At 37.7% G+C, this 9897-nt stretch overlaps 1 non-coding gene across 1 annotated transcript; it reads left to right on the forward strand.

The window, feature by feature from the left end:
* The first annotated feature begins 9416 nt into the window (after positions 1-9416).
* Positions 9417-9523, forward strand: LOC126005718 (U6 spliceosomal RNA). Its single transcript, XR_007494756.1, has one exon. It is a non-coding gene; the product is annotated as a U6 spliceosomal RNA (small nuclear RNA).
* The last annotated feature ends 374 nt before the right edge of the window (positions 9524-9897 follow it).

Here is a 9897-nt window from a genome sequence, read left to right on the forward strand (position 1 = left end):
TTGTGATAAACCTGCTGTAAATCTTAAGGATGCTTCCTTGTATGAGGTTTTTTTGTTGTTTTTTTTTGTTTGTTTTTTTGTTTGTTTGTTTGTTTGTTTTTTTGCTCTTGCTGCTTTCAGTAGTCTAGCTCTATCTATAGTTTTTGTTATTGTAATTAGGATGCTTCTGTTTTGCTTCTGTTTTGGATCTCTTTTAGTTGATAATCTTTGGGCATCCAGGATGTGGTTACATGCACTTTTTATTCTGGGAAATTCTCAGAATGATGTCTCTATTAATTCTTCATGGAGGTTCTTTCCTGATGCTATGGGGCCATAATGATTTTTATGTTATTTATGTGGTAAATTTATCTCTGAGTTATATGTTTGCCTGCTCATTTATTTTAAGTAGGTTCTTTTCCAACTTTTCTGTTATATGGAGGTGTTTTGCAGCTCCTCTTTCAGCTCACTGATTCATTCTGTCTTCGGCAGCTGTTAAACTGCTAGTGAGGATTTCTAATGACGTTTTCCATTTTACTAACTTATTTCTCATTTCTGTCACTCTGTTTGAAGTTTTCTTATTTCTCTTCTTATATCCTATTCAGTCTATTGAATGTATGTTCCATGATTACTTTGAGTTTTTGAACATCTTCAACATTTTTTCTAAAGTACTTATCATTCTTACTTAAAGACCTATATATAAGAGAGGATTTATAGGTAGCTGATTATAGTTGGAATTTCATAACTACTCCCTTTGTTCAGTAAGTGTGTTGGGCTTCTGCCTTGCTTTCCCATTGTGACCTTTGCACAGTGGTGATTTTTTATGTGATGTGCTGGGGATCATTGACTAGAAGAAATGAGTGCACTCTTCTCTCTGGGCCACTGACCTGGAGCAAGTTGCTTCCTTGATGAGAGCTGATCAGGTCAATTTTCCCCATGGCAGTTCTTATACCACCATTTCCTACTGAGCTCTTCTCACCACAGCAAGCCTTCAATCAACAATCTGAAAGTTTTCTATGAAAGTACAAAATGTATATGAATACGTATTTTCATGATAATAGTGTTTATAAATGTTCTGAAATTGTTTCATGTGCAAAAGACTTTCATATTTTCCTATATTACTAGAAGTTAAAGAAAATATCAGAAACTTTGAGTACAACATTAGAACTTTAATGGGAAAGAATGCTTTACAAACAAAATGGTGTGATTTACTACAATCAATAGTTAGTGCCCAATAAGTATAAAAGAAAATTAAGTATGACATTCTCTTGGATGATTGTATTTAACATAGATAAGGAAATAAAATGATGTTTTTAGATCTTGCATGCAATAATACTATGAACTATTTCTCATTAATATTAAATAATGCGGGGCCAGGCGGTGGCACTAGAGGTAAGGTGCCTGCTTTGCCTGCGCTAGCATTGGACGGACTGCGGTTCGATCCCCCGGCATCCCATATGGTCCCTCAAGCCAGGAGTGATTTCTGAGAGCATAGCCAGGAGTAACCCCTGAGTGTCACCGGGTGTGACCCAAAAATCAAAAAAAAAATTAAATAATGCTACATGCCATTTAAAGTAAAATGCTGCATACATTTCAAAAAACAATATTAATTTTAATAAAGCTATATGCTTAACAGTAAGAAAGAAGAACAAAGTGGCTATTTTTGTAAAATACTAAAATATAATAGATGTCCAGTTTTCTAGTAGTCAGTCAATATGAAGATATCTCATACTAGTTCCTGATAAATTAGATACTAAATGAAGACAACAGTAATTTTCCTTATCTATTTCAAGAATAATTTTCTCTATAAAATTCATTTATATTCCGGGGCCGGAGAGATAGCCTGGAGTTAAGGTGTTTGCCTTACATCCAGAAGGACCATGGTTCGAATCCCGGCATCCCTGTGCCTGTCAGGGGTGATTTCTGAGCACAGAGCCAGAGTAACCTCTGAGCACTGCCGGGTATGACCCAAAAACCAAAAAAAAAAAAAAAAAATGCTTTCATATTCCAATGTCAAGGGCAGAGTAAAATATAAAATAGTATCTGTCTTCATTTTCATTGCTTCTCATTGGTTGTAAGTTTTTAGCAGTTCATTAAATTAATCGAGACCAAGTATCTAAAACCAAAGCCCCTCATGCACTACCAGGAAAGAAAGGTAGGTGGGAAAAAACACACCCCAAGCTTGCAGACCCTAGATTGGCAGGTGTGGGGCTCAGGGACCCACAAGTCACTTTCTCATTTCGAAATGCACACAAAACAGCCTTTACCTCACCCTTCTGCTTCTGGACATGACAGCTAATAACAAAGCCCTGCATGCCCACTCAGGAAAGAAACATCAGTGGGTGGAAAATCCCACACCCCAACCTCCCAGACAATAGCTCAGCAGGGGTGTGGCACAAGGTCCCAAAATCACCTCCTAAATTCCTAGCGCACAAAACAGCCTCTCCCTCATACTTCTGCCTCCAGACCTGTTAGCCACTAACATCAATGCCCAGAGAGTTGGCACATGAAAGAAAGCCCATAGTTCTGCTGCCCCAAAACCTTGAAGATACTTCAATTTTTTAACAGATGATGATTCTAGGCAAATAGGGCCTAACACTTCTTTCCCTTAGAAAATATACAGCCCCAAAACCAGAAGAACAACCCAAGAAACTAGTTTTCAACATCTTTATCATACTTTGATAACTTCCTTTACTAGAATAATTAACCCCCCAAACAGACGAACCCCCAACCACTTCTTATACAATTAAACACACCACTTTCTTAAACACCCGGAAACTCCAGCACCCCAATCCAACCAATACATCTACACCTTATAAATCCTCTTTGATCCTCTCACTCCCTCAACCCTGCTCTTCCATTTCTCCCTATTTAACCCTCTTCAACCCCAGTTCTTAACTCCTCAGAAACCAAAAACTTTCCCCTGCCCCAGAAAGTTGCCAACCAACTCCCAAAGTGATAGGACACCCTCCCAGCCCCCTATGTCTCACCCCAGAAAGAAGCTATAGCCACTGTTTCCTCAAACTCATTCTATGCGGCCCCTTTTCACCCAGTTCCCCCCACTGTAGACTGTTGCTTGGTATAGGATTCGGCTCCCAAGAGACCCTCAGCTTGAGGACACTACCTGATTCCCAACTTTTGTGAACCATTTGTCAGACTCCACAAAACTAAGGAATAGGATGAAACTGTGCACTGTATTTTATACCTTCCTTCCCCTACTATCTCAAAGAACTTAAAAGGGATATATATATTTGGTATGTTTCTGTAGACAAATTTTCTTAATAGTTATAATACTTAGTGTGTGTGTATTTCCCTGTTTTGGATATGCTTAGTAGGAAATTCTTATAGAAAAGTATTGGTTGGGATAAGACATCAGGATAAAATCAGGTTAGAAAGATTATTTAGCATACAATTTTTACCCCCATATGTACAGGGAGTATCATGTGGCATTGTTCCTTTTAGCATAGGCACACTAAAATGAGGGAAATCTTATGTATTGAAAGAAGTTCTTATTGAATAAGAATAGGAACTCATAAATTTTATAGTGCAAGGGTTGCTTTCACCCTGAACATTTGTCATGGAGACTTGACCTAGGCCTCAACTGATCTGACATCAACCGTCCAACCTCAAACCTCAGATACCAACACTGGAACAGGCATGGTTTGTGGCAATAGCATCAGGAGTCAAACTCGAGGCCTGAATGCAGCCCAGGCACTAACCTGCTCCATGGTAGGTTCATATGACACCTAACAACCAAAGAAACAACAATAACTTGACCTAAGGGCAAGTTTCCTTACCTCACCACCTAACGATGAATGAAATCTGAAGATTCTCTGTCCTAGGATCTGTGCAAAAACCAAGATCTCTAAGTACAGAAGACTGACTACAACAACTGCAACTTAGCAGAACTTTTCCTGGGACCATAAAGAAATACTTTATCCTAGGTTTAATCATAGTGATCTGTGCAAAAAACAAAGATCACTAATTATAGAATACTGACTTCTACAACTGTGAGTGGGACCACAGAGACCTTGGGCTTGGACAACCAACATGCCATAACCTGCAGTCCTTCTTTTGACAATATGTCACCTGGGTGGAGACACTCTGTATCTCTTAGTCCAATGGAATTTCCTTTCTAATTTCCTACCAATGTTTGCTGTTTCTATGGAAAAAATAAAGCCACATCTGTCCCTTGCCCTTTTTTTTCTTTCTTTAATTTTATTTATATTCTAGATAGGAGCTCCCACTTTTTTCACAGAAACTTAGAACTTAAATCAGTTTGTTCTGCCTCATATTTCTATGTATTCCTATAAATTGAGAAAAGAAAAAAGTGGATGGGGCCAGGGCCCAAGCAGTCTCAGGAGTATTCAGTGGAATATTGAAGAATATCTCAGGAATATTAAGTGGAGTATTGATTGGAATTGGGGCTAATGGTGGAGGTATGGGATGCGTGCAGGGAACTATGTTGGAGGCAGGTTAACATAAGTGGTGGGAATAGCCCTACTTTTCTGTCACTATATGCCTGAAATATAATTGTAAAAAACTTGTAACTCGGAGCCGGGCGGTGGCGCTAAAGGTAAGGTGTCTGCCTTGCCAGCGCTAGCCTAGGACGGACCGCGGTTCGATCCCCCGGTGTCCCATATGGTCCCCCAAGCCAGGAGCGACTTCTGAGTGCATAGCCAGGAGTAACCCCTGAGGGTCAAACGGGTGTGGCCCAAAAACCAAAAAACAAACAAAAAACAAATAAACAAAAAAAAAAACTTGTAACTCACAATGTTCTCAATAAAAAATTAAAAATAGCAAAAACTATGGTGGGACAAATAGAAAGATCCTAGCCTAGGTTTTAGCCTAGGATTTGTACAAAAACCAAGATCTCTAATTCCAGAGGTCTTACTTTGACAACTGCAACTAAGCAGAGCTTCTGGAACCATACTGAAAGACTCTATACTAAGCTTTGTCCTAGAATCTGAGCAAAAATCAAGACCACTAATTACAAAAGACTGATTACAAAAGCAGTGATGGAACAGAACTTCTAGAATAGTAAAGAAAGACTCTATCCTAGCCTTCATCCTATGACCATTCCAAATACCAAGATCTCTAGCTACAGAGACCTGATTTTATCATTCACAACTGAGAGGAAAGTTTTCTGGCACATAAAAAGATTTTGGGGTGTGAAAATTAGCATGTAGGGGGCCTGTAGTAGTTCCCATGGTGGTATGCTCCAAGGGTGGAGAAACCCTCTCTTAGGCCAAGGGAATTCCCTGTCTAATTTCTCCAACACTTACTCTGCTATGCAAAGATAAATAAATAAAACAAATAAGCACAAAGCCTTGCCACACCATTTTTTCTTCTCTTTTCTTTTTTCTTTATTTTTCTTCTTTTCTTTATTTTTCAATTTTTTGTTTACATTCATTCTCATGGTTCTTATATGATAGTGGTTGTTTTTAGTAGCTGGGTGCATTTTTTCTTTTTTTCCCTTTTTTTCTTATTTGGTAGATGCTAATTTTTTGTTTTGTTTTTGTTTTGTTTGTTTTGTCCTTTTCCCCTTCTTTTAAATCGATCTTTATAAAATCTAGAAGGAATCCTCCCAGGTTTTTTGTTTTTGTTATTTTGTTTATTTGTTTTTCTGTTTTTTTTCCAACAGAACCACATAACATGAATCATCTTATTCTGCCTCATGAATTGGGGTGGAGGGTATCATGACAAAACAGTAGTATGAACATTGAGTGGAAATAAAAAATGATCAGACTCAAACACCAAATCCAAAGTCAATGTCAACAGAATCTATACCCAATCTACAACAAGCTATACACAGATAGGAGCAGTTAACACTAGCAGGCCTGGGGCGGGGCAAGAGAGGGAGATTGGGATACATGTTGGGAATAGGGGTGGAGGGTGGACAACACTGGTGGTGGGAATGGTCCTGATTTATTGTCACCATGTACCTTAAATATTACTGTTACTGTGAAAGATTTGTAATTCACTTTGGTCACAATGAAAATTACTAAAAAATTAAAAATAAAATATTATGTTAAATGAAGTAAGCCAAGAGACAGATAATTATAGAATAATATCACTTATATTTGACATTTAGAATAACTCCACTAAGAAATATAATATCTACATGGTAGATACTATGAACAACATAGTGCCAGAATACAGTGAGGAGACAGAAACAAATCAAGTAAAAAATGAGAGACACAAGCCTTTACGTTACTCTCTTATACTACAAAGAAACCAGCAACAGCAGAATCAGCTGTTTAAATTAAAAATGTGTCCAATCAGCCTCTCACTACAAAGACCTATAATAATGTTCTAATGCTTTTATCCACAGAAACAGGTGCAGAATATGATTGGAATCCAGAGAGCCCCATTTCAGTGCTCACTATCAGTATGTTTTAGTGCCTTAATTTTATTATGTATAAAATAACTATTCAACATCTTTGTTCACAGTCTTTCTTAGAGATATGAGTTATACACCCTAGTTTTGCAATTCAGTGCTCTATCATACTAGCCTTCAAATGCAGTACTCATTATGACAATTTCTTGACCAAATACTCCAATGTATCTATTTCCCCTTTGATTGTATCTGCTACTATGTCATAATAATTATGTCCATAGAGATCACTGAAATAGGCAAATACACACCTTAGACTTTTATTAAAGGCCCCATTCACTGATTTTTTTTTGCAAATTACCATTGTCTGTTTCTTTTTTTCTATCTACTTTCTTAGTTCAAGCTATGTGACTATTATATCATAACATCTACACTGTCAGTTTCCTTTAAATAAAGGAACCTTAATGCAAAGGACACTGTAGGTGATACGACATGGAATAAACTGCTCTTATAGTGCTCACCACCATATTGCGTAGTACACAACAAGTGAAAAATTATGTTTAACCTCAAATGCTCCATGCACAATCTAACCCCAAAAGCTTCATATGTCGAAGTTCACCCCCAACACTGATGAAGTACCTAGAAATTGGAAAACCTTTCCCCTTCAATTTGCCAGGTCTTGTTTTCTTTTTTAAGTACTCTGATTCATCCCATAAGGGTCACTCCTTCAACTACAACCAATGAATATAATGTCTATCTATAAGTGGGTATGCGCGTGTATATGGTGAACTCCTCTATGTTTGCCAAATCTGTATTGTACATAATCTTTGCCTATATTGTATATAACCACTGTTATATACTATACCCCCCTTTCACCACTTTAAAAAACTTCTATCCTATCACCCTCTCAACCCTGATTTGTTATCTCTTCCTATTTATCCCTCTTTACTATCAGTCTTTAACTCCTCAGAAATCAGGAACTTCTCCCTACCCCAGTAAGTTGCCACCTGGCCCTAAAGTGAAAGGATACCGTCTCAGCTTCCGATCTCTCACCCTGGCAAAAAGCTGCAGTCATCATTCCTGCTGACTCGTTACATGCAGCCATTTTTCTTTCATTCCCCTCAAAGTGGACTCTTGCTTGCTATCGAATCCAAGCTGGACCACCAGCTTGAGGACACTACCTGATCCCTGACTGCAGCAAACCACTTCTCAGACTTTACAAGACCATTGTGTGGGATGAAAACATGCCCTGGAATTTCTCCCCACCTCATACTATATCAAGAGACTTAATGGGGATATCTATATCTATATCTATTGGTTTTTGGGTCACACCCATCTGTGCTCAGGGGTTACTCATGGCTCCATGCTCAGAAATTGCTCCTGGCAGGCTCAGGGGACCATATGGGATGCTGGGATTCGAACCAATGACCATAATGCCTTACCGCTGTGCTATCTCTCCAGGCCCAAAGGGGATATCTATATTTTTGTATATTTTTTCCTTACTAGTTATAATTCTTAGTGTTTATTTCCATATGTAGAGATAGCCTCCCCCATTATTGTTTTTCTTATTTTTGATTGATTTTGTTCTGCTTAGTAGGAAATTCTAGTAGGAAAGTCTTACTTGGAATAAGAGCTCAGGTCAAAACAAGGGCACATACATTGTATAGCTTGTTATTTTTACCCCCAAATGCACCAATAGAAGCAATGTTTCTTTTGTAAAGGATCACTAAAATGGAAAAAATCTTATGTATAGAAAGAACTTATCTAATAGGGATAAGAACCCATAAATTTTATAATGTAGGGCCGCCTTCCACACTGAACATTTGTCATGGGGACTTGACATAGACCCTATGTGATTGAACATTGACTGTCTAACCCTGAACCCCAGTTACCAACCTTTGAACTGGCACAGTTCCCTGCACCAGCACCAGAAATCAAACTCATGCCAGGGGAGGCCCTAATACCACTCTGGCACCAACTTGCACCAGGGTAGGTTTATATGACACCTTGATGACGAGGCAGCAGCAACAACTTGATCTGGGGGTAGGTTGCCCTATCTCACCACCTAATGGTGAGATGAAATCAGAAGATCCTTTGTCCTTTACTCTGTGCTAAAACCAAGATCTTTCTCTAATTACAGAAGACTGCCTTTGACAACTGCAACTGAGCAGAACTTTTTCTGGAGCCAAAAAGAAAGACCTTGGAATTTGACAACTAACATGCCCAGAACCTGTCTGTAGTCGGTCTCATGACAGTATGCTTCAAGTGTAGAGACATTCTATACATCTTCGGCCAATGGAATTTCTTTTCTAATTTTCCCAAAGTTTATTGTGCCTATAAAAAAACACGTTGTCCTGTCTTCCCCTTTCCTTTTCTTTTAATTTTTATTATATTTGTAGCTTCTAGATAGGGGCTCCCACCTTTTTTACAAAACCATTGAACATGAATCATCTTGTGCTGCCTCATATTCTATGTCTTCTTACAAATTGAGAAAAAAAAAGTAGATGGAACCTAGGATGGTCTTAGGAGCATTGAGTGGATATAAAAATTGGTGAGATATAAATACAAAAACCAAAGTCAATGACAATAGAATCAAGAGACCCAAACTATAACAAGCCATACACAAAATGGACCTGTTACACTAGCAGTCCAGGGTGCTAAAGGTAAAGTTATGAGATGCATTGGGAACTATGAAGACAAAGAACAACATTAGTGGTGGGAATGGCCCTAAGTCACTGTGAAAGACTTGTGATTCACATTGGTCTCAATAAAAATTAAAAATAAAAATACATCAGAAAGAATTGTAGCCTAAAAGAATAACTACTAGATTTTAGAATTAATAGTATGTACTCATTTATAGCTTTCTATTCTAACCACAGGTGGTCCAAGTCTTATTAAACACTGTAGAGTAGAAGCTGAAGAGACACTTATAAAACGAACTCAAGTTCAACTCATTATTAAATTCACTATACAATGACATTTCTGTTGAACTGATGAGGCTTGTAAAGTCAAAATATCTTGCAGTGAAGCCAAGATTGCTTCTTTGAAATAACAGAGACAAGCTAAGTGGCAATGCAAACAATTGTCAAAGCAACCAAACATTGTGCTCGCTTTGGCAGCCCATATACTAAAATTGGAACTATACAGAGAAGATTAGCATGGCCCCTGCGCAAGGATGACATGCAAATTCGTGAAGCATTCCATATTTAAAAAAAAAGCAACCAAACATTAACAACAAAAATAATTAAATAGTTGAATCAATAAATCCAGTAACCTTATAGAATTGCTATTTATTTGTGAATGGTGAGAAAGTAATATATAGTATCTTAAATTTTCCAATTATAATATGCATTAATGCTATCTTTCATGTCTATGATAAACATTTGATCTCTAGAACTGATTACTCTAGAAATGAATATCTACCACTTGATCAATATCTCTCCATTTGATCCCACTTCTTGCCCAGCCAACCTTCCACTTACCTAATGTTATATGTCAATTACATCTTGACAATATTGAAAACACATGTAGGCCTATAAATTAAAAACCTCTGTTTTATAGCGTAAAAATAAATCAAGGTACTA

This window comes from Suncus etruscus, chromosome 3 (genome assembly GCF_024139225.1).
Source record: "Suncus etruscus isolate mSunEtr1 chromosome 3, mSunEtr1.pri.cur, whole genome shotgun sequence".
NCBI lineage: Eukaryota > Metazoa > Chordata > Mammalia > Eulipotyphla > Soricidae > Suncus > Suncus etruscus.